This window comes from Sinocyclocheilus rhinocerous, unplaced genomic scaffold (assembly GCF_001515625.1).
Source record: "Sinocyclocheilus rhinocerous isolate Xijiao unplaced genomic scaffold, SAMN03320098_v1.1 scaffold1806, whole genome shotgun sequence".
Classification (NCBI taxonomy): Eukaryota; Metazoa; Chordata; class Actinopteri; order Cypriniformes; family Cyprinidae; genus Sinocyclocheilus; species Sinocyclocheilus rhinocerous.
The window spans coordinates 572,897-598,049 of NW_015658531.1; the positions used below are offsets into that span (position 1 = coordinate 572,897).

A 25,153-nucleotide genomic window follows, 5' to 3' on the forward strand; every position below is an offset into this window, starting at 1 on the left:
TATCCGTGTGGTGCGGCTGACACAGAATAGCATACGCTGTTTGCCTTCAGTGGATACTCTCCAATGTATAGACGTCTTTCCGCGGTTGAAATAAAATAGGTGCTGATGTTCGTTCATGTTTTTTTCGTGCTTTAAGTAAATATGATGATCAGATTTTTTTCAGAACTATGAGTTTAAATCTCACAATTCTGAGTTTATATCTTACAATTCTGACATTAGAAAAAAGTACCTTTTTTAGTTTTTTATCCTGTGGCAGAAACAATCTTCCACAGTTTGTGGCACAGAAATGCCACACCTTTAAAGACACACAGGAGTGCAGAGTGTGTTTGTGTGTTTTCCTGAGGGTCAAAAGTGTGTGTTATGACACTGTGCTATCTGACGCAGAGCCTCTCGTTGGTACGGACACACACAAGCGGTGCTGCTCACTTCCCGCCACTGGAGCAGCTGATGAGACGACAGCGAGCTCTCGACCTGCAGCAAAAACAAAGACAGCTTGAATTACTCTGTAAACCCAATAAGAGCTGAAATACTGCCGCTTAATTCACTAAATAAAAACCACTTATGGAGTGCTGAGAATATGACTGCACAGAGCCATAAAACTCAATGTGCTTATGATGTTTTATGTCTATCTAGACGACATCCAACTGGGACCCGCATCTTGTAGACAGTTCAGAATCAGCTCCTCAGAGAGTGTTATGAGCTCCCAGCACAACGTAAGTGGAGCACTAAAATTTTTACATCAGGAAATCCCATAACACAAAGCATCTGTTACGATAAACTTATTTTATACACACGTATATATGTTAAATAATAAATAAAAAAATATTGCACATACATGTGTGCAAAATGGTAAAAAATTAGTTTTTATAAAATTACAAATATAAAACATTATATATATATATATAAATGAAGAATTTTAAAAAATTGGGAAATCCCACAACTCATACAAAGCATATATATTATATAAATATTATATATTTAGATGCACTGTAAGTGGAGCACTGCAACTTTGAAATACCAATTCATAGCATCTGTTACTTTCCCCTTATGTATAAATATATATAGCATATACAGTGTGCAAAATAGACTTTATTACACCAACTAATGGACATAAATATTTCTTACCAGCCATGCAATTACATTTCGCATAATTTTGATAAAAGTATATATTTTTTATATTTTAATATATATATATATATCTTTATACTAGAACTGTCAATCGGGGGGGAAAAAAAATTAAATAAAAAATTAATCTCGATTAATCGCATGATTGCCATGAGTTAACTCGTGATTAATCGCAACTTAATCGCACATTTTTATCTGTTCTAAATGTGCCTTAAATGAATACTTTTCAAGTTTTTAATACTCTAATCAACATGGGCATGGACAAATATGGATGCTTTATGCAGATGTACGTATGTTTATTATTAGTGAAACCATACTCAACATAGAACATGAAGACTAGACATGTTTCAAAGATCATAGATGTTTTTCAAAGAACTTGTTCATGTCTATTAGACACATGAAAAAAGAACATAGGTGGCACAGAAATGCCACACCTTTAAAGACACACAGGAGTGCAGAGTGTGTTTGTGTGTTTTCCTGAGGGTCAAAAGTGTGTGTTATGACACTGTGCTATCTGACGCAGAGCCTCTCGTTGGTACGGACACACACAAGCGGTGCTGCTCACTTCCCGCCACTGGAGCAGCTGATGAGACGACAGCGAGCTCTCGACCTGCAGCAAAAACAAAGACAGCTTGAATTACTCTGTAAACCCAATAAGAGCTGAAATACTGCCGCTTAATTCACTAAATAAAAACCACTTATGGAGTGCTGAGAATATGACTGCACAGAGCCATAAAACTCAATGTGCTTATGATGTTTTATGTCTATCTAGACGACATCCAACTGGGACCCGCATCTTGTAGACAGTTCAGAATCAGCTCCTCAGAGAGTGTTATGAGCTCCCAGCACAACGTAAGTGGAGCACTAAAATTTTTACATCAGGAAATCCCATAACACAAAGCATCTGTTACGATAAACTTATTTTATACACACGTATATATGTTAAATAATAAATAAAAAAATATTGCACATACATGTGTGCAAAATGGTAAAAAATTAGTTTTTATAAAATTACAAATATAAAACATTATATATATATATATAAATGAAGAATTTTAAAAAATTGGGAAATCCCACAACTCATACAAAGCATATATATTATATAAATATTATATATTTAGATGCACTGTAAGTGGAGCACTGCAACTTTGAAATACCAATTCATAGCATCTGTTACTTTCCCCTTATGTATAAATATATATAGCATATACAGTGTGCAAAATAGACTTTATTACACCAACTAATGGACATAAATATTTCTTACCAGCCATGCAATTACATTTCGCATAATTTTGATAAAAGTATATATTTTTTATATTTTAACACTGTATTTTGAAGCAGCTAAATTCTCAATAAAACTGTTTTCATTGTTATATTTCACTGTTTCGGTTGTCAGACAATGGAATGAATATGAAACAGTGACTGAAACACGACCCATTAAGACTACATAACCAGCTCTCCCTTCCAAGATGTTAATCTGCACAAAAATCCAGATTTATAATCAAGCCGTCGTCTGATGAAATCAAATACACATAAGATAAAGATAATAGCTGTGCTGTGATTTCGGCTATACTTGCAGAGAAGCAACAGAATATCTGTTTTAACTAAAAGCGCTGCTCCTCTCAGCCACTCGCTGAACAGATCAGACGCAAAACCTTGCGCTCTTACAGGACATGCAATTGATTTTGCATTATTTTTAATAGAATTATAAATATAAATATTACACATAAACAGATGCTTTGGATAGTTTCCCTTGCATATTTGTGGGAAACAGCACAGGTCAACATGAAAAGCGAGATGAGTCAGTCTCAGTTGAGAAGGAAATGCATGTTGTTAGCAGATGCATGAGTCAAAATAGCAGATGGTTTGTATGTGTTTGACTTGCATCAGGGTCTGATTTATACCTTATCATGGATTTTACTTGCCATTGGCACTTTAGCAGCATTTTTAGTTTATTTGTAAACCAAAAAACACTTTGTATTCATTTTGGCCAATAATCCTACATTTAAATTGTACAGAAATCGCTGCAATATGGGAGGAAGTGATATTTCCTACTCACAATGTGGTTCAGATCTGCTATGAGCGGAGTGCGTTTGTCACAGTGAAGTGTGATGATGGTGGTCTCTATCCAGGCATTATCGGTGTTCCTGCTGTCATCTACATAACCCTTATACACCTGCATCACAGAGAAAACACACGTCCTGTGTAACCAAATGTGTTACTAATTGGATTTTTGCAATTTCTGATACAGTAGTTGCACCAGGTGATTATGTTTGAACAAATAATACAGAAAAATATAAGCAATAAAATGTAATCATACAGTGCATGCAAGGTATAATTCATAAAAAAAATCAAAATTCTGTAATTATTTATTTATTGCATGCTGTATTTTTTCCATGCAACAGGAAATATCTGCTAAATGAAAGTTAAACTTACTAGCTAAGTAGACCATAGTTAATATATGAAAAGTAATGCAGTTCAAATCTATGATCTTAATGTCTGTAACAATGTCTTTTAATCAGTGAAGATTTTGTGGATTTATCATTCTCACCTCTTCTCCAGCCTCTAGTTTAGACTTGGTCTTGTCATGTAACTTTTTACCCAGAATCCTCTCCAGTGTCTGTGCTAGAGGCTCATCAGGTTTAGCTGAGCACTGCAAGAAAAAAAGTTTAGGAACAAAAATTTAGGATTGACTCAATATATGCTTAGCATATCTCTAAAGCCAGTTTGTGTTGTGTTTGAGTATAACTAGTTAATCTTCGTTCCAAAGAACAGTAATTATGATGATTTTCATGACTAACAGTCAAAAGTAGGGATGCACCGATGTATCGGTCGCCGATATTTATCGGTCGATTTTTGATTATTTTAAAGCCATCGGCATATCGGAAATAGCACGAAAAGGGCAGATACCGATGGTTTATTAATTAACTGCATGGAGACAACGAGTTGCATGTCTGTTGCAAAATCCAACGTTTTAGGCCTACATTTAAGTGAAAATGAATGGCCGGTAATATGCAGCTTTATGTTTGAAACCAGTGTAGAACACGGATTCACACAAGGTCACATCACGCACCTTTCTGTGAACGGAGAAAACAGAATAAAACTATATAGGCTACATAAAAAGGAATATATAGGCCTATACACAAAATATATTTCACTTAAATCATTAACAGATTAACAAAACGAAAGAAAAAAATTGTGCTGAGTTTCTGATAATTGTAACGCGCTCCGAAGTTCACGGAAAAAAAAACGAGACGGCAGAAAGCAGTTTTCTTTATTTTACAAAAGCTTTACAGCCTTGAATGATGTTTTGCTTCTATCTGTATGACAAACCAGCGTTGGTATGACCATAAATAAATTACGGAGTAACAGTTGGGAAAACAATGCAGTGATCGCGTCGGTGCCTCACACGCACATACAACAAATATTTGCTAATTTGACATCGCAGCCTGTTCATTATCAAAATAAAATACAGTTAAAGAAACATAAAAAGTTACACTGCTCAATTTAAATAGTCCGTAGTAGGGTCTGTGTCGTTTAGTGTGACCAGCACCTCACTGCTGATATAGCCTATATGTGAAGGATGATGTTTTACGTCCATAATGCGAGTGAAGAACAAAGCCTATAGTTCACATTATAAATAATAGGTTAGCATCCAGATACTTCGCGAATATGGAAACATTTGGATTCATGCAGAACGAAAGAGGTAGGCGTCGGTTTTGTTTTTAAATTAATTCGTTTTGGCTTGACGCTTATATTTAGCCTAAATACAACTTTTGTTGTGGAGAGAAGGGAACTAAAATAGACTAATTGTGTTTGTCATTTTGCTTTTATTTACCATTATTTTAGCCTACATTATTTCTGAATGTAATAATAAAATGCAACGTACAGCCTACTAATTTAGGCTGTTTTTTTCCTCTCAAAATTAACGCTTATAGGAGTAGCGTTTTTTTTATCCATGCTGAAACATTTTTAAATATCTTGAAAAAAATTATTTAATGTTTTTATTGCGTTGACAGTTTTTTTTTTTGTTTAATACATTTGGTCTTTTGTAAATCTAGAAAAGATGATGCTGTACTGGCTATGACTAAGAGAGATCATTCAAGACTCTCTTCATGATTTTTTTTCTTTTTGAGTAAATGAAACGCTGTACTTTATTATTATTATTGGCAAAGTAAAAAAAAAAATAACGTTATTAACCGGTATGTTTTCTACTCAAACCGGTTTCACAGAGGAACGCAGGAACAGAAACGTTCAAATACAAATTCTGCTCGGACGAAACCAATCTTTTTTTCTTTTCTCGTTTTTAAGCCCTGCTTTATGCAATTGACCAATATCGGTATCGGTATCGGCCAATAGTTGTTTGTTAAAATCGGTATCGGCCAAAAAAAACCCTATCGGTGCATCCATAGTCAAAAGTTTTAAATAATTAAGATTTTTTTCATGTCTTTGAAAGAAGTCTCTTCTGCTCACCAAGGCTGCATTTATTTGGTCAAAAATACAGTAAAAAATTGTGAATATTATTACTATTTAAAATAACTGCTTTCTGTGTTAATATACAGTAAAATGTAATTTATTGCTGTGATCAAATCTGTATTTTCAGCATCATTACAGCCTTCAGTGTCACATGATCCTTCAGAAATCATTCTAATATTCTGATTTGCTGCTCAAGAAACATTTCTGATTATTGTCAATGTTGAAAACTTTTTTTTTTTGCTTAATATTTCAGTGAAAACTGTGATGCACTGCCATTCAAAAGTTTGGGGTAAGTACTTAATACCTGTATTTAGCAAAGATGCATTAAACTGATTAAAAGACATTTATAATATTACAATCAATTTGTATTTAAAATAAATGCTGTTCTTTCTATTTATCAAAGAATCATTTAAAAAGTATGATTTCCACAAAAATATTAAGCAGCAAAAACTGTTTTTAACCATAATAATAACTGAGCAGCAAATCAGCATATTAGAATGATTTCTGAAGGAACATGTGACACTGAAGACTGGAGTAATGATGCTGAAAATTCAGCTTTGATCACAGACATAAATTACATTTTACAACATATTCACATAAAAAAAAAATTGCAATAATAGTTCACAATATAACAGTTTTTACTGTATTTTTAATTAAATGAATGCAGCCTTGGAGAACAGAAGAGACTTCTAAAACATTAAATAAAGTCTTAATTATTCAAAATTTCTGTCCTGTAGTCTATATATATCAGAGTTTCTGCGTTCTCACCCCAGGAAGAGCCCAGTGTTTCTCTGCTTCCTCCCAAATGGTGAGAAACTCCAGCACCTTGTGTTCAGCATCACGCCACCTTTAAAAATAGACAGAAAGCTCTCTGATTCCTCTCACACTTACAGCGGGATGAACTAAGGACACGGATGAACGCCATCTCTAATCTGCTATAATCTCGTAAATGCTGTGGAACTGTGTTATTTTTGTGTGTGTTCGGCTGTAAACTTCAATCTGATATGAGATTAGAGTTTAATTCCAGTGGAGATCAGGACATGAAGGGGATTTTATTTCACCTGGTGAGGACTGGGTGGAGAATGTGATTCGGACCGAGGGATTTCAGAGCCCCTTTTCCCCGAATCCCAGTCCTTCCTCCTGGATTCCTGCCAAATCCATTCATGAGAATAAAACTTAGCACTCAAACAAATTAAATGCCAAATCCGATAGTAGAATAAAGACACAGATTAATATATATGTGAGCCTGGAGCACAAAAGCAGTCTTAAGTCGCTGGGGTATATTTGTAGCAATAGCCAAAAATACATTGTATGGGTCAAAATAATAGATTTTTCTTTTATGCCAAAAATCATTAGTATATTAAGTAAAGATCATGTTCCATGAAGATATTTTGTAAATTTCCTACCATAAATATATCAAAACTTCAGTTTTGATTAGTAATATGCATTGCTAAGAACTTAATTTGGACAAATTTAAAGGCGATTTTCTCAATATTTAGATTTTTTTGCACCCTCAGATTACAGATTTTCAAATAGTTGTATCTCGGCCAAATATTGTCCTATCCTAACAAACCATACATCAATGGAAAGCTTATTTATTCAGCATGTATAAGACTGGTTTTGTGGTCCAGGGTCACATATGTTTTGCATACCTGTGCTTGTCCAAGACTGAAGTGTCAGAGCTGTACAGAGAAAACGTCTCGGTTACGTATGGTAACCCTCGTTCCCTGATCCGACGTGACGTCGAGAGTGACCGACTGAAAGGGAACGGTGTTTTTATTTACAAAACAAATGCATTTTAAGATTTATAATAAGTCTTCAATTCAGTGAATGTATGTTTCCATCATTTCTATTAAACTTGACCATGAACATTCTCTACATAAAGTGTAGAAACTAGATTTTAAAAAACTCTGCATACAAAATGATGAATAAAGATGTTTTTTTGCTTTTATTCAATTTATGAATAACTGAATCATAATATATTCTACCTAAATTCTATTTATTCTATGTATATTCTATCTACACTACTGTGCAAGTCTTCGGCTACTAGAATTTTCATGTTTCACTTTTATTTTTCAATTAGTCTTCATTTTTATGTTTCCCATTTTCATTTTAGATTACGTTTTAGTATTTTGTTGTGTTTTGTAATTTTTATTAGTTTTGTTATATGTAGTTGTAGTTTTAGCGTCATGTCAAGTTAAACTAAATAAAAATATAAATGTTGCATTGGCAACTAGATGGAATAAAATAGTTTTCATTTTAACTTTAGTTAATTAAATTTTTTTTTTTTATAGAAATGTTGCCTTGGCATCTAGTGGGAAAAAAATGTATTGTAATTTTGTTGTGTTTTTTTTGTTTTTAAATAAGCCTATATAGGTTTCCTTAATTTTTATTTTAGTTTTAGGTATTTTAATCCGTCAAGTTAAACTAAACAAAAACAGAAATGTTGCTTTGGAATCTAGCTGAATTTGTTTCCCTTTATATATAATTACATAATGTATAATTTATTTATTCAATTTTTAAAAATTATATTTTATTTCAGTTAACATTTATTCTATTTCAAATAACGAAACTGTTTTTTATTGTTTTAGATTTAGTAAACTATGATAACCCTGTTATACAGACACTGCATTCAACATGTTTTCATTCATATGTGTTCAACTTGTAAATAAGATCTTTCTGACATGACTTGAACGCATTAGAACAGAGACTTCACTTTGAAGTATGCAGACAATATATTTAATAGTGCATAACAATAGCACAAAACTATATCCCTGTATATCAGTTTGATTAATTGCGCCGCTCTGTTTGTCAGAATGAAACTCACTCGCTGCTGTCCTGTTGATTGTAAACTCGGGGAAGATATGGAGTGAAGTTTACCTAAAAACGCAAATGTAAGTCACATGAGTCACATAAGATAAACAATCCAAAATAATGTTGTTTAATTTGGTAAAATATGTAATATAATTGATATCAGGCACCTCCCAGGGCACCTTCTCCTCAGGCACGGGGAAGCGTTTGACGGTACTGCTGGGATACTGAAGCTGACGTGCAAACGTGTGAGGAGCCGTTTCTTCATCTGTCTCCTGTCCACTGGATTCACCGTCATCTCTGTCAGAGCTTTTACCTGCTGCACAGACAGAAGAGTTCATTCACAACAGCAGCAGACAGCTACTGCCTTGAATTTAGGCACAAAACAGGGTGCAAAAATAAGTGATAAATAATAGGTCATCTAAAATACTCTATAGTTTGGTTTTGAGGTCAGAGGTCAAGGTTGTTGTTGCTTTTTAAAGAAATTAATATTTTCATTCAGCAAGGATGCATTAAAATAATCAAAAGTGACAACAAAGACATTTATAATGTTACAAAAGATTTCCATTTCAAATAAATGCTGTTCTTTTGAACTTTCTATTAATCAAAGAATCCTGAAAAATAAAATGTATCACTGTTTCCACAAAAATACGAAGCAGCACAACTGTTTTCAACATTGATAATAATCAGAAATCAGCATATTAGAATGATTTCTGAAGATCATGTGACACTGAAGACTGGAGTAATGATGCTGAAAATTCAGCTTTGATCACAGAAATAAATCACATTTTAACATGTATTCACATAGAAAACAGCTGTTTTAAATTGTAATAATATTTAACTATTTTTACAGTGTTTCTGATCAAATAAATGCAGCCTTGAAGAGCAGAAAATACTTTTTTCAAAAACTTTTGAAGAGTAAGTTATCATTTAAAAAAAACATAATTTGTTCCTCGAATACTTTAAAAAATGAATATGAGTGTGCTTGATCTGTTAAACATACATATCATGATCCAGAAGGATGCATACATCTTATAAGAGCTGATTTTAAAACACTCTGCTCACTCATTAGTGGCGGCTGCATTTTGGATTTGCATCCCTGAGATTTCAGTGCGTCTATAATCCATCGTAAAGCTTTGGTGGAGTCCGAGACCTGCCAGAAGACAAGACATTCACCATCTGACGCTCACATTTGCTTTGCCACGCTGCCTGAAAACATGAACAGACCAAACAGTAAAACACTGATTCTGTGGTATTTGTGGGTGTTTGTGGCAGAACCACACCTGCTCTTCAAGCTTGGACAGTCGTTTTGCCCCGGTGGCAGAAACCATCTCCGGCTCGCGCTCCAGAAGTTCTGACATCACAACAACCCTGAGAGGAAACAGACACGATTAACCTTTATACCAGCTTGAGATTCTAAATTAATTGCAATGTCATTTGATTGCCTTATGTTTGTGCATTAAATGACATACTACTTGTATATACACACACACACACATACATATATATATATATATATATATGTGTGTGTGTGTGTGTGCGTGTACATTAAAGGCACAATATGTAAGATTTTTTTATTAAAATAACCAAAAACCACTAGAACAGTGTTAGTATATATGTATAATTATATACAATTAATATGCATAAATGTAAACAATAATAGCGTTTATGTACTATATACCATAGTGATATATTTATATTATAGAATTTAATATTTTAAATGATCTTTTTAGATTTTCAGTTTTCAAGTTTTTGTAATTTTGTTATGTGCAATAATTTTTATTGTGCAAACAATTTTGTTATGTTTCAATAATTACATTTAGAAAATAAATCATTTTAAAAATCTGAAGGCATAATCTGAACTTCGTAGCAAAAAGGTTAGGCACAGATTTTGAGTTTTTTTTGCACTTTTTTTTTTTTTTGAAGATTAACATATATTTTAATTGTTGAAATGTATATATTTTAAGAGTTGAAATTTAACCAGTTTTAACCATTTATTTTTAAGTTATACAAGATTCAACTCAATTTTTTAAAAGTCAGTTTAAAATTATTTAAGTTTATTTTAAGTTGAAGCAGATGGATTTTTTTACAGTGAGAACAAGTCAAAATGTGCAAACAGTAATATTACTCAGAATGTAAATCAGGTAGGAACATCATGCCATGTAATTAATATTCATGAATGTGAGAATTTTAATCTCATGAATATTATTTTAAGCTCCTCCCCTACATATTCAGACCATTGCTATGCTCCTCCCCATATTCTAGAGTAGATTTAAACATTTTCTCGTCTGAATTCAGATCATAGTCTGTACTCAAACACACGAGCTGCTCTGTTTGATGTTATATTTCGGTGTTGTTCATCTCTTGGGTACTTCTCTGCGGTGTGCTGGATACGATGCTCCACGCTCTGGCTCTCGTCCTGTCGTGTCGATGCCAGATAGTTGTCCTTCATGTAGGCCTCCCATGACAACAGCTCCTCTTCCTCAGTCTGCTCCAGCTCCTATCCTATGAAGAATCATGCACTTAAACCAGGGATTGAGACACTCAACAGTTGTCTTGAACTAGCGAAAACATGAAAGTGCACTTTTAGCACCACCAAATTCTTTGGGTTTGATTTCCAGGAAATGCATGAATTGATAAAATGTAAACGCTGAATGCAATGTTAGTCACTTTGAATAAAAGCATCTGCCGAAAGCATACATGTAAATGTCAAATTCATACAAAAACAGGCAGTTCTAAAAAAAAATGTAATAAATTAGTTTAAAAAATATATAATTTAAAATGGACAATTCTGACTCTAGATTCTGATTGGATTAGTCAAGTTCAGAGTTGTTAAAATGCAGATTAACACACACCAAAGTTATTTTAGTATTATTTATATACTGGTATAGCATATTTTCTGTTTTCATTTGGATTATTATTATTTTTAATTATATTATATATATTTCTTATCTTATTAATTTTAAATTATAATTATTTTTCCTTTTTAATAAATTAATATCCATTTGATCATTTTTATTTATTTATTTATTTTAACACATTTCCATGTAGCTTTAATTTATATATTTTTTCGAATATATATAATATATTTTAGAACTTCAACTTTAATTCTAGAACATTTATTTCAGTTTGTTGGGCAATCCAATATTTATATTTTAGCATTAGTGTAATATCAACTATTTCAGATACTGTAAACACGCAGCAGGTAAATAAACAAAATGAATCATTTTTGTGGCTTTTTATGTTGATCAGACAGACTCGTCCTGTCTAAGTTGGCGCTTATAGGCCAGTGTAAAGTGGACTAGACTTCATGCTGTTGACTAATGGAGATCAGTCATCTATCATGACGCGTGTGTTTTCTGGAGAAGGCGTTTTGGCTCACTGAAGTGTTTGTGTCTCTGTGGAGGGTAGCGCAGCAGCACTCCTCTGATGAAGAGGATGAGGTGACTGAGGAGGATGAAGGGTGGAGGAAGAGTGGGTCGACTGTGGTACTCCTTAATCAGCTCGTAGCGCTGGAACTTCCAGATGGTGTCCGTGTTTTCCTGGACCTCCTGGAACGTGTAGCTGTGAGTGATGCACAATGAGAGAGTTTAAAGCCCTGACATTCACTGCAATATTTTATAATGCAACTTCTATAGTTTTGTACAGGAAAGGCTTCGCGAATGACAAGATACAACCTGAGACTTATGAAGAAAGATATACGTTGGGTTTTGACACAAATTTCACGATTCGATTCCCATTCACAAGCTTGCGATTCGATTAGATTACCAATTCAATTCGATTCGATTCAATATCGATTATTTTCAATATATATCAGGTACAATACATACCAAATTTTCTCAAGGAAAAAAAATCTCTCAACTAATGCTGTAAAATATACATGAGAGTCAGTTGGTATTACATTACTATAGTATTGAAGGTTAAAATTGACTGATTTGTTAAAATTACACTTAATTGTATAATGAATATGTTATACGGTGCATATATTTAGCATCATTTTTCTGACTAATGAGTTTATGGTCACCGAATATGTTTTTCTGAGGTAAATGTGACGTTACGTGACATTGTTTACAAGCCGTTATATTGACGTCTTTGCGCAGCTGAAACACAGATTGAGAGATTACATGTGACAGGATATGGATTGTAAAGTTGTACTCTTTATTTTAACTTGCCTTCAGATGTTTAGTCATGATTATTTTGTGTTGAAACTTGTATTAATGTGGAGGAGACGATCAGTTCACGTGCGCCTCGCGCTGCTGCGTCTGTTGAACTGAGGCGCTACAGCGATCTGTCACTTCACATTAAACAGTGCCAAAACGGCATTTATTGTTTAAATACTGCAATACAATGGACATAATTTGAAATCTGAGACTTTGTTTCATATTAAGGTACCAAAGCACAATGCTCATTGCGATATGCTGGATGGGAAGTGCCCTTCAACATTCCATCTATTAACTGAAAACAGGCTAGACTAATCGATTCTTGGGATTTAAGAATCAATATCGTTCTGTAAAAACGAGAATCGATTAATATCGAGATATCGATATTTTTTACCCAGCCCTACATTTTGGCCACCACTGTGTATATATATATATACACACACACAGTAAAAAGCAGCATAATTATGGGAGGATAAAAATAAATAAATAAATATATTATTATTTCTGAAAAATGAAAATGTAATAAGTAATTGCACTTGTTTTAGAAAATAAAAATAATTAATGAGAAAAATTCTACATATATATATCCAGACATGCTTGTATCAAAGAACCGGACATTTACCTGCATAAATAAACAAATATGAATATATGAATGAATAAATGAATAAATAAATGTTCAAACTAACTTTTTAACTGTCTAATAAAAAAAGAGAGAAAACACTTTTTAAAATATATTTTATATATTTATACATATGTTTAAATACAAATACATAAAACTGATCAAATGGCTGAAAGGTCTGAGATTTTTTTTAAACAGCCCTAAAGTATTTATTTGTGTTGTGTGTTAGTTATAGTACCACATTGTTAGCTTTACAACATATAAATGGCAAAATCTATTGAAATCAGATGTCAATGTCAAGTCTTTCATTAAGAGCACTATTAGTATGATGCACAGAGTTGCTGCAGACATTGTGCATGTACAGGAGACATTCAAGTCAGCTCACTAGGTTTTGGAAACAGAGCCGCAGGTAAGTGTTTGTGGTCACCCGTCTCTGTCGGTTTACTCACTTGAAGATGGCGATGAGGAGGTTGAGCAGCAGGATGTTGGCGAACAGCAGATAGACACACAGCATGATGATGGTCAGCCATTCTGGGAAGGCCGGCATGTTCTCATCGTTCAGCACGGGACATTTGGGCTTCAGAGGATCGGAGCCGTTCACACTACAGCTGCCCACATCAAACTGAGTGTCTGGATCACAAAATACAGAAACATTAGCTTTCGGACTGGTCTTAATTTGGACTAAATCTTAGTATTTCTGAATGTTCCTAAACTGACCTGTGACTTATTTAGACTACTGACTTTAGTCATTGATTTTAAGTATACAAAACTTGCTTTTTTTGCATATTAACATATAATATTTAATATATGCAATATTTCATAATACTATAACAGTTTAATTGCATATTTAAATAGCATGTTACTGCGTATTTAAATAAAAAATGTTCTACCACTGAATTATAACTTACTTCAACTGCTGATTTAGTCTTAGTTATTGAGTAGTAGTATACAAAACTTTTGTTAGATTTTTACATATTTTACATATTTACGTATTTACATATAATAGTTAATATAATATTATTTATGTAGTTATTATTACATATAATAATAGTTTGCATATGCAATCACTTATAATAAACAATATGCATATGCAATATTTGATAATACAACATTAAAACAAACATAATTTTATACTAAATTGCATTTTGTGCTAAAGATTATTGCATATTTTAAAAAATATTTCTACAACTTATTTATAACTGACTTCATCTACTGACTTAGTCATTTACTGTAAGTATACAAAACAACATATTTTTGCATATTTATATTATATATTTTCATATGCAATAGTTTATAATAAAATAGCAAACAATAATAACTTGCATATGCAATATTTTAGTCACTGACTTCAAGTATTTGCATATGCAATCACTTATAATATAACAACAAATATGAACAGTTTAATATAATATTATAACAAATATAATTTTATTGCATATCTACATAGCATTCTGCATTAAATTTGATTGCATATTTAAATAAAAAATTACATATATTTAATATTTGCAAATGCAATATTTTATCGTAAAACAAACTTGCATTTTGCAGTAAATTAATTGCGTATTTAAATATTCTTCTTAATGTATAAATCAAACCAACTTTTGGAGCTCATAGCAGGTGTGTCTTAATATGTTCACACATTATTGATAAAAACCAATTTCTCTAGACAGAAAATGAATGAGATTTCTATATCAGAACCCTACTGTTGTGATCTCTTCATCGAGTGATTTCATTTGTAAAGTTGGTAAACTGCTCACTGTCTATATTAGTGGGGACGCTGCCGAATATGATGAGGTAGGGCTCATAGACGGCTCCGCGGATGATCCAGTTCAGTTTGTCTTCATTGTGAATCAAAATGCCCTGCTTGGCCACGCCATACGCCAACACCCAGATACTGAGCAGAAACATGAAGAAGAACAAATCCATCATCTGCAAAGAGAAGAGACAACATTCATAGCTCGCTCTGTCTGCATTTGCCGTTATGCAAAAATATGTTGCATTATGAGATGAGAGGCTCATACGAATCTTTTTTGCCCCTGAGGTCCAGAATGTTTCATAGTACAATGAACTCTTTTATTTCATAAGCTCAAGCAATATTTGATTCCTTGTGAGTCTCTCACCACTAAGGCTGTGTAGAATTATCACATAACACGTTTGCACTGAATAAACGAGCATTATGAACACACAAACCCACCATTCTCCTGACGATGATTATCTTCGGGCCCAGGGTTCGGCTGATAGTGAAGATGCCATTAATCGGAGACAGAATATGATGAAGTCGATGCAGAGAACAACTTTACCCACGTAGAACACAGTACCGGAGGCCTGAAGTCTGTGCGACAAACACACAAAAAACTGATTTCCTTTTCTTTGAATTCATTTCTGAGTCATTGTGCGACTCAACTGAATTTAAATGAACACACAAGGAACAAAAACTTTAAATACGATTCCTTTATACGGCCTACAGGAGAGTCTATAAATGTTGAACGTTTGATTTATTTCAGTGAAATGAATGTGCATATTTAAATTGCATTTTGTATAAAATTTTATTTCATATCTATTTTTAAAAAATGGTCTACAACTGACTAACAGTCACTGATAAGTATACAAAACAACATATTTTTGCACATATACTGTACATATTTAATTATTCCATATGCTATTTTATAATAACAAACATTAATTGTTTGTATATGCAATAATAATAACAATTTAATGGCATATTTAATTAGCATTTTGCATTAAATTTTCAGTGAAAACATTTTAATCGTTTCAACGAACAGATTCATAACTTGGAATTCCACATTAAATTTCGAATGCATTAAAATGTTTTAGTAAACATCTGTATATGTTGCTATTTATTGCTTTTTATTACCCAAACAATATGCAAATCTGTAACAACTTCAACACTTTCAACGAATTTACAGCTGTTTGCAACTATTTCCTCTAAAAACAAATGCATGAATTATACAAGTTCTGATTAACTTGTGTAATTCATTCATCTGTTCTAGAGAAAAAAAGTTTTCAATAAATGAATAATTCCTTATCAGAATAATAAAGTTTCAGTTTACGGTACCTTAAATGAAAATGATTATTGTAACAAGATTTTTACTGTATTTTGAGTCTAATATTAAACATTTTGAATCAACTTGACTACACTGACTGTTTGGTTGAAATTATGGTTCCTCGATTAAAAAAAAAAGTGATTTCAGAGGAAATACATAAATACAGATATACATATATAAATAATTGTTTTTCAATTTTCTTATACAGCTCTAAGTATGAGGATAATTTCTGTCTAATCTCAATTTACTGGAAGCAAATATGAACTGTACTGAATTAATATTAATCATGTCTGAACTGTATTGAGTGAAACAGAAATTGCATTTACCTGCAGACCAGACCAACAATGAACAGCATGATGGACAGCACATCCAGAATGTTCCACAGATCACTGATGTACATCTTCGCTTTCCTCCGGAAACCAGAGCCGTTGAAGTCATGATAGAACTGTGGAGTATCAGAGTGTTTCAACGTACAAAATAACAAATAATTACAACATTTCACACCAAAGGCATATATTTCCACAAAATGAACTCGAAAAACAAAGTTCATTAAGAGAAACTGTGTTACATTGAGGTTAGCTTGATAAATATAGAGGATTAGGAATATTATTAAGGATTAGGAGTGACATTTAAAAATGTAATATATTTTTTTAGATTTTAAAAAAAAATTAATAAAATGGTAATAAAAATAAATATGTAAAAAAAAAATAGTATAGGTAATTATAATTAATCAAATTAAAATTAGAATACATAATTAACAAAAACATTATAAACAACATTAATAAAAATTATTTTAATAAAATTTAAATATTTTAATTAAAGGGGTCATATGATGCAATTTCATTTTTTTCTTTCTCTTTGGAGTGTTACAAGCTCTTGGTGCATAAAGAAGATCTGTAAAGTTGCAAAGACTAAAGTCTCAAATCCAAAGAGATATTCTTTATAAAAGTTCAGAGTCAGCCACGCCTACCTAAAACGGCTCGTTGTTCTTTTTAGCAGCATCATATGACCCCTTTAATTAAAAATAAAAATAAATAATAAATAAAATAATACCTTAATAAATCATCTTTAAATGGAAAAATAAATAAACATATTTATTACATAGGCACATAGACATATAATAAAGCCTTCCTGAAAGTTTGGATGAAAAAAAAAAACAGACAGACAGATATAATAGCAGTATACCAGCTTTATCAAGCAATACAGTTAATATGGACTATACTGTGTGTGTGTGTGTGTGTGTGTGTGTGTCTCACCTGTCTAACCTCCTCACACACCAGCGAGGTGAGCCACACGTACAGCAGAAGTTCCCTCCACAACGGATAGGCCTGGAAATCGATCATGAGCACCACGGCAAACAGCCACAGGAAGCCAAAATACGAGGCGATGTTCCAGTAAAACTTGACTTGAGGTGACGTGAACAGACTCATCAGACGAGACGAACAGTTGAGAGGCTTCAGCTCAGACTTCTGCGAGGAGCCGCTGAGACACAACAACAATCACTCATTATTCAGACAGATTTCAGGCGCATAATATACATATACAGAAATATTTTATTATGTTTCTAGATGGTAACATAAGTTTCATACATTACTGTAGATACATTCATTTATAATAATAATAATAATAACAATAATAACTTTGGTAATATTCATAATGAATAATTGTTATTTAATAGCCTAAAGACTATTATTAATAATTGTGCATATTGGTTATGTAATAATAATAATATTACTAATAATAACTTGTTATGAATAGTGCATAAAGACAACAACAATAATAATAATAATCTTTTTGTAATATTCATAATGAATAATTAAAATTGGTTGTGCATATTGGTTATGTAATAATGATAATAATAATAACTCATTATGAATATTACATGAAAATAATAACAATAATACAGTGGTGTGAAAAAGGTTTTGCCCCCTTCCTGTTTTTTTTTTTTTGCATATTTGTCACACTGGAATAATTCAGATCATCAAACAAATTTTAATATTACACAAAGATAAGTACTGTCCTCCCTTCATGTTTAACCTTTCTGAAGTTTGACAGCAAGTTAAACTCCATCCATTATAAAGTTGAGAAGTGCAAGTTTCAAGTCCAACATTTATTGCAGCTTGGATGAACTCTACAATGGACCAGAGTGAAACTAAAGGAAAAATCACAATCTCCAATTAGTCTCATAACCAAAACATGTTCAAACAACACAAATTACAATACACAGGTTACAAGAATGCTGTCAATCCCACATACATTTGCATATCAAACTAGATTTCTATACATTTACAAGAATATTTAAGATCTGCACCGAAAAAGCTCCAGACAACATGCCATGTATACAAATGACAACATCTTATCTATTTTACACATTAAAGGGATAGTTCACCCAAAAATGAAAATTCTGTCATTAATTACTCACCCTCATGTCGTTTCTTCTTTTGTGCACAAAAAGTATTCTCGTATCTTCGTAAAATTGCGGATGAACCACTGATGTCACATGGATTATTTTACAGATCTCCTTGCTATGTTTCTGGACTTGGGAACATTTCAGTTGCGTTGCTGTCTATGCAGGGTCAGACAGCTCTCAGATTCCATCAAAAATATCTTAATTTGTGTTCTGAAGATGAACGAAGGTCTTATGGGTTTGAAACGACATGACACCTTTAATATAAAAAATATATATCGCCCAAAACAAATAGAAGAAACTTACAGCTATTGCTCTTCAAAACAAGGATTAAATGAGGATTACCCAAAAAAGCACCCCATCTAATGACATACATCAGCCATGCGTTCAGCTGCTCACTTCCTGATTTATATGTCATCTGCAGTTTCTTAAAGAGTCCACTAGATGGCAGTTCCACAACAAAATTAACTAAAGTACTACTAAACGGGGCACAGAACACTCCCCGCCTGATGTCATTAGACATCACTGTAAATAATCACATTTTAGTCCTTTTTTGAAAGAAGCAAAATGACCTGTGAGATTGGTCTGAAGAACCTTTTGGTTGTACCTTGAGAGGCTGTCTTAACCTCTACTTTCCTTACACGTCCATTGGTGCTTGGGATGGTATTGGTGATCATGGCCATAGGCCAAACATTTCGAGAAAGGGTGCTGTCTTTCAAGAGAACAATATCTCCAACCTGAAGATTACCGCGTGATTCAGTCCATTTGCAACTTTTTTGCAAGACGGGAAGGTACTCTTGTTTCCAGTGGGCCCAAAACTGATTTGCAAGGGTCTGTACTTTTCTCCATTGACTTTCGTAAAGGTCTTTCTCTGAGAAATCGCATGTAGGAACTCCAAGGGGAAATCCAGTCTTTTGGGTGAGCAGAATGTTAGGGGTTAGTAACAGTGGCGTCTCTGGATCAGAGGAGACTGGAACTAGTGGTCTGGCATTGATTACTGCGGACACTTCAGCCATCAAAGTACACAGAACTTCGAGCGTAAGTTGGATTGATTTGTTTTGCAGCAACGTACTGTCAAGGATTCTGCGTGTGATCCCTATCATTCTTTCCCACGCACCGCCCATGTGCGATGCGTGAGGGGGGTGAAATTGCCAAGAACAGCCTTGATCACTTAGATACTTCTGGACTGTATGATCTGTCATGAAAGCAAGTTCTTTGCATGCTCCTACAAAATTTGTTCCACAAATAAATCTCAGTTGTTTGGCTGGTCCCCTTATAGCAAAGAAGCAACGTAGTGCATTGATACAGCTGGATATATCCATGGACTTGATCACTTCCATATGTACTGATCTAGTGCTCATGCACTTAAAAAGGATTGACCAACGTTTACTGTTTGCAAGTCACAACGGCCCATGGGCCGAATACGTCCAAACCCACATAAGAAAAAGGAGGAGACATGTCGAGACGCTCTGGTGGAAAATCTGCCATTCTCTGTTGTACAAATCTACCCCTTAGTTTGCGACAGGTAACACAGTGATACAAGATGGAGCTGATGAGCCTTTTGCCATTCAATCCACAATCCACAAGCCTGCAGTCCTTTTTGCTCCTTCCGTGAATTGACGACCTTGGTGTTTCACTTCACAGGGTTGTGACATTGTTGTTCTTAGGAATGATAATCGGTTTCTTCTCATGCTGATCTAGAGAAGCATTTTCCAGATGTCCTCCTATTCTCAGTAAGTCATTGTGAATCTGAGGATTGAGTTTCTTAAGTTCACTGCTTCTTGGGATGTTCTTCTGTTCCACTAAGGCACTGATTTCATCTCTGTATGTTTCTTTCTGCACAGATTTGAGAATAACACACTTGGCTGACAAAAGCTCTTCAGGAGTGCCAGCCTTTGCATTCGTTTGAGTGAGTATTTGAGTTCGACTTGAATGAACGAACTATGTGGATAAGCAGTGCAATAGATCTCAGGAGTGCTTTCCAAGAAGAGAAACGTTTAATGCGTTCTGCAGTAAGATGCCTTTCTTCCGTGAGAGTTGCAAAGCTTTTAACATGGGGCCGGATTTCTTCATCCAGTTCTGGCGTTACTAACTCAAATGTCTTTTGCGTCTCTTGATGAGTTGAGAGGGGTCTGTGCAGAAAGTCTGGACCAGTAAACCATTGCATGTCAGCAAGCTGAGATGTAGACACTGACCTGGTGGCAATATCAGCTGGGTTTTGGTTTGTTCGTACGAAGTGCCTCTGTTCTGGGACTGTACTTTGACGGATTCGCTGCACTCCGTTGTGTACGTACACAAAGAAACGTCTGGTCTCATTGAATATGTAGCCCAGAACTACCTTACTGTCACAGTAGAATGCACACACTGCATCTGGTTTGAAATCAATTTCCTCGAGTATTGTTTCTGCCATTTCTACCACCAATACTGCTGCGCACAATTCAAGGCGTGGAATGGTGGGTTGTAGACGAGGAGCCAGTTTAGCCTTGCTGAAAACGAATCCCACATGACTTAGTCCCTCTTCAGTGATAACTGGAAGATAGGCCACCTCAGCTATAGCCATGTTGGATGCGTCTGAGAATAGACATAACTCTGTGTATTTCGAACTGGAAAGTGAGAGTGGGACATAAGTACGTGGTATATGGAGATTCTCCAGACCTAGTAAGGAATTGTTCCATACTTCCCATTCCTTTTCTTTGGCTTCAGGGAGTGGTATGTCCCAGTCACTTATGTCATGAGATATTTCTCACAGTAAAGCTCTTCCTCTTATGGTCACTGGTGTCACTAAACCGAGTGGGTCATAAAGGCTGTTGACGACAGACAACACTCCACGACGAGTGAAAGGTTTCTCAGAGTTTGTGACTTGAAAAGTGAATGTATCAGACTCCATCTCCCAGGATAGTCCGAAACTCCTTTGGTTTGGGAGAGTTTCTTTGGTAAGATCTAGGTCTTTTATGCCTTTGGTTAGATCCTCTGGAGGAAAGGCCTTCATCACTGTGGTTGAATTTGAAGTGATTTTGTGGAGTTTTATATTTGACTGTGCAAGAGCTTTCTGGGTACGCTTGAGTAGACTGATGGCATCCTCTTCATTTGGCAGAGTAATCAGACCATCATCCACGTAAAAATGTCTCTCAACAAATTGGCGTGTGTCTGACCCATGCTCCTGTTCACCTTCCCATGCAGACCATCTCAGACCATGAATTGCAATGGCTGGGGATGGGCTGTTTCCAAAGACATGAACACGCATCTGATACTCTGTAATCTCCTTCGACATGTCATTGTCTCTGTGCCACAAGAACCTCATGTACTTCCTGTGATTCTCCTGTACCACAAAGCAATGGAACATTTGCTGAATGTCAGCAATCACAGCTATTGGTTCTTTTCGGAAGCGTAACAACACTCCAAGGAGGGAATTGTTCATGTTGAGAAGGACGCTGTTCAAAGAGATACCACGATACCATGTACTGGAATCAAAGACTATCCTTATTTGGTCTGGTTTTCGTGGATGATAAACTCCGAAGGTTGGCAGATACCATGATTCCCCATTCTCTTTGAGTGGAGGAGCTAGTTTGGCGTGCTTGTTCTCTAACATCTTCCCCATGAACTCTAGAAAGTTTTCTCTCATCTCTGATCTTTTGTCTAGAGTGCGCTTCAAGGAGAGAAGTGAGAGTGCTTGATCTCGATTGTTAGGGAGATCAATTAGGGAGATATTTTTTGGCAAATGAGAGACGAGCCTTTGTGTTCTTTTTGGTCAGCAGTGGCTTTTGCCTTGTAACTCTCCCATGGATGCTTTTGCCCAGTCTCTTTCTTATTGTTGAATCATGAACACTGACCTTAATTGAGGCAAGTGAGGCCTGCAGTTCTTTAGATGTTGTTCTTGGTTATTTTATGACCTCCTGGATGCATAGTCGTTGCGCTCTTGGAGTAATTTTGGTAGGCCGGCCACTCCTTGGACCGCTTTTTTCCCTTAATAAATGAAATCATCATTTAAAAATTACATTTTGTATTTATTTGCATTATCTTTGTGTAATATAAAAATTTGTTTGATGATCTGAATCTTTTAAGTGTGAAAAATATGAAAAAAAAAAAAAAAAAAACAGGAAGGGGGCACAAAAACCTTTCAATACCTTTCAAACCTTGCAATTCAATAATGCATTCAAAAATAGTGTATTGTGAACTTTTTTTCAATTAAAAGTACTGATATATGAACAAAAGTGAAGAGAACCCAATCAAACAAATGAGACAAAAATATTTTCTTTGTAATTTATTTGAGAAAAATTATCCAGTTTTACATATCTGTGCGGTGCAAAAGCATGTGAATCTTTGCTTTCAGTATCTGGTCTGACCCCCTTTTGCAGCAATAACTGCAGGTAAATGTCTCTTGTAACTGCTGATGGGCTTGTAGGAATTCTAGCCCCTTCCTCAGAACAGAACCAATTCAACTCTGTGATGATGGTGGGTTTCCTCCTATGAACTGCTTGCTTCAGCTCCTTCCACATCATTTCAATTGAATCAAGGTCCAGACACTGACTCTGTCATTCCAAAACATTAACTTTGTTCTTCTTTAACCATTTTTTGGTAAAACGACTTATGTTCTTGGGGTTGTTGTCTTGCTGCATGGCCCACTTTCTCTTGAGATTCAGTTCTCGGACAGATGTCCTGACATTTTCCTTCAGAATTTGCTGGTATAATTCAGAATTCATTGTTCCATCAATGATGGCAAGCCATCCTGGACCAGATGCAGCAAAACAGGCCCAAACCATGATACTACCACCACCATGTTTCACAGATGGGATGAGGATGTTATGCTTGAATGCAGTGTGTTCTTTTCTTCAAACATGACGCTTCTCATTTAAACCAAAAGGTTCTATTTTGGTCTCATCCGTCCACAAAACATTTCTCCAGTAGCCCTCTGGCTTGTCCACATGATCTTTAGCAAACTGCAGACTGGCAGCAATGTTCTTTTTGGATGCACCATGGACACCGTGGTTGCTCAGTGTTCTCCTGATGGTGAACTCATGAACATTAACGGACTATTACACGTCTTGCTTTTGGAGTTATCTTTGTTGGTGGACCTCTTCTGGGGAGGGTAACAGTGGTCTTGAATTTCCTCCATTTGTACACAATCTGTCTGACTGTGGATTTGTGGAGTCCAAACTCTTTAGAGATGTTTTTGTAACCTTTTCCAACCTGATGAGCAACAACACTCTTTTTCTGAGGTCCTTAGAGATCTCCTTTGTTCGTGCCATGATTCACTTCCACAAACATGATCAGACTTTGATAGATCCCTGTTCTTTAAAATAAAACAGGGCAGGCAAAGACACCTGATAGTAATTTCACTGAATGAAAACACCTCTGAACAGATGGACTCTTAATTTCACCTTCAAATTAACTGCTGATCCTATAGAGATTCACATACTTTTGCACCGCACAGATATGTAACACTGGATAATTTTTCTCAATAAATAAATGAAAAAGAAAATATTTTTGTCTCATTTGTTTGATTGGGTTATCTTTGTCTATTTTCAGGACTTGTGTGAAAATCTGATTGTTTTGGGTCATATTTATGCAGAAATATAGAACATTCTAAAAGGTTTACAAACGTTCAAGCAGCACTGGGTATGATGCTAACATTAGTTTGATTCAATAATATAAGAGATTCACTCATGCATTTCAATGCATTGTTTAGAGTTTGCGCGGTAACTCAACTAACCGGTAATGCCGTTTGATTTTGGCATCTGAACTTCCAGAAAAGACTGCATCCATGGCCAGTTTCTGCTGCTCCGTCCTCTCGGCCTGTCTCTGGATGACTTCATCTCGTCTGCTAGAGTTCAATTGAACATCAAGGGTTAAAACACCACTTATAAGAACCACTGCGAACCATCGAAAGTTTTGTGGTAAAATTGCAATTTGCAGCTAAATTATTCAGTGTAGTGCTGCCATCTGGTGGTGTGTGCATGTAATGACTCATAGATATGATTTTAGGTTTGTTGTCCCCTTTAATAAAGTACATTTAATAACATATTCCATGAAAACAAGTGTTTTTACCTGAAGGTCAGGAAGCCGGTGTAGATGAGAGGAAAGAAGATCATGCAGAGCAGCACTTTCCAGTGTGGATTATCCACGGACAGCTCTCCACACCAGATCTGAGTCAGCAGAGCCTGAGCCGTACAGAAAACAGCACAAATAACAGCGTGCACAGGTAACATTGTATTATTTTGAGTGTATGGTTTGCATGAATTGCTTACCTACCCTTTCACAGACTACAAAAAAAGGATATATATGCAATCTTTTAGACCACAAAACAACTTTTAAATAATACAGAAATAAAATTATATTAATAACAAACGCAATAAGTTGTATTAAAAAGTAAATCATAATAATAAAATTAATAATAATAATAAATGTGCAACCATTAAGACATATATGCAATAAATATGCAATAAATTTAACAAAACAATAACGTGTATAATATTAATAATAATAGCTAGCT

The 25,153-nt window shown here is 34.6% G+C and overlaps 1 pseudogene; it reads right to left on the bottom strand.

The window, feature by feature from the left end:
- Positions 1-1,581: 1,581 nt before the first annotated feature.
- LOC107722699 (transient receptor potential cation channel subfamily M member 2-like) lies at positions 1,582-24,869 on the bottom strand (annotated as a pseudogene).
- Between the last annotated feature and the right edge of the window lie 284 nt (positions 24,870-25,153).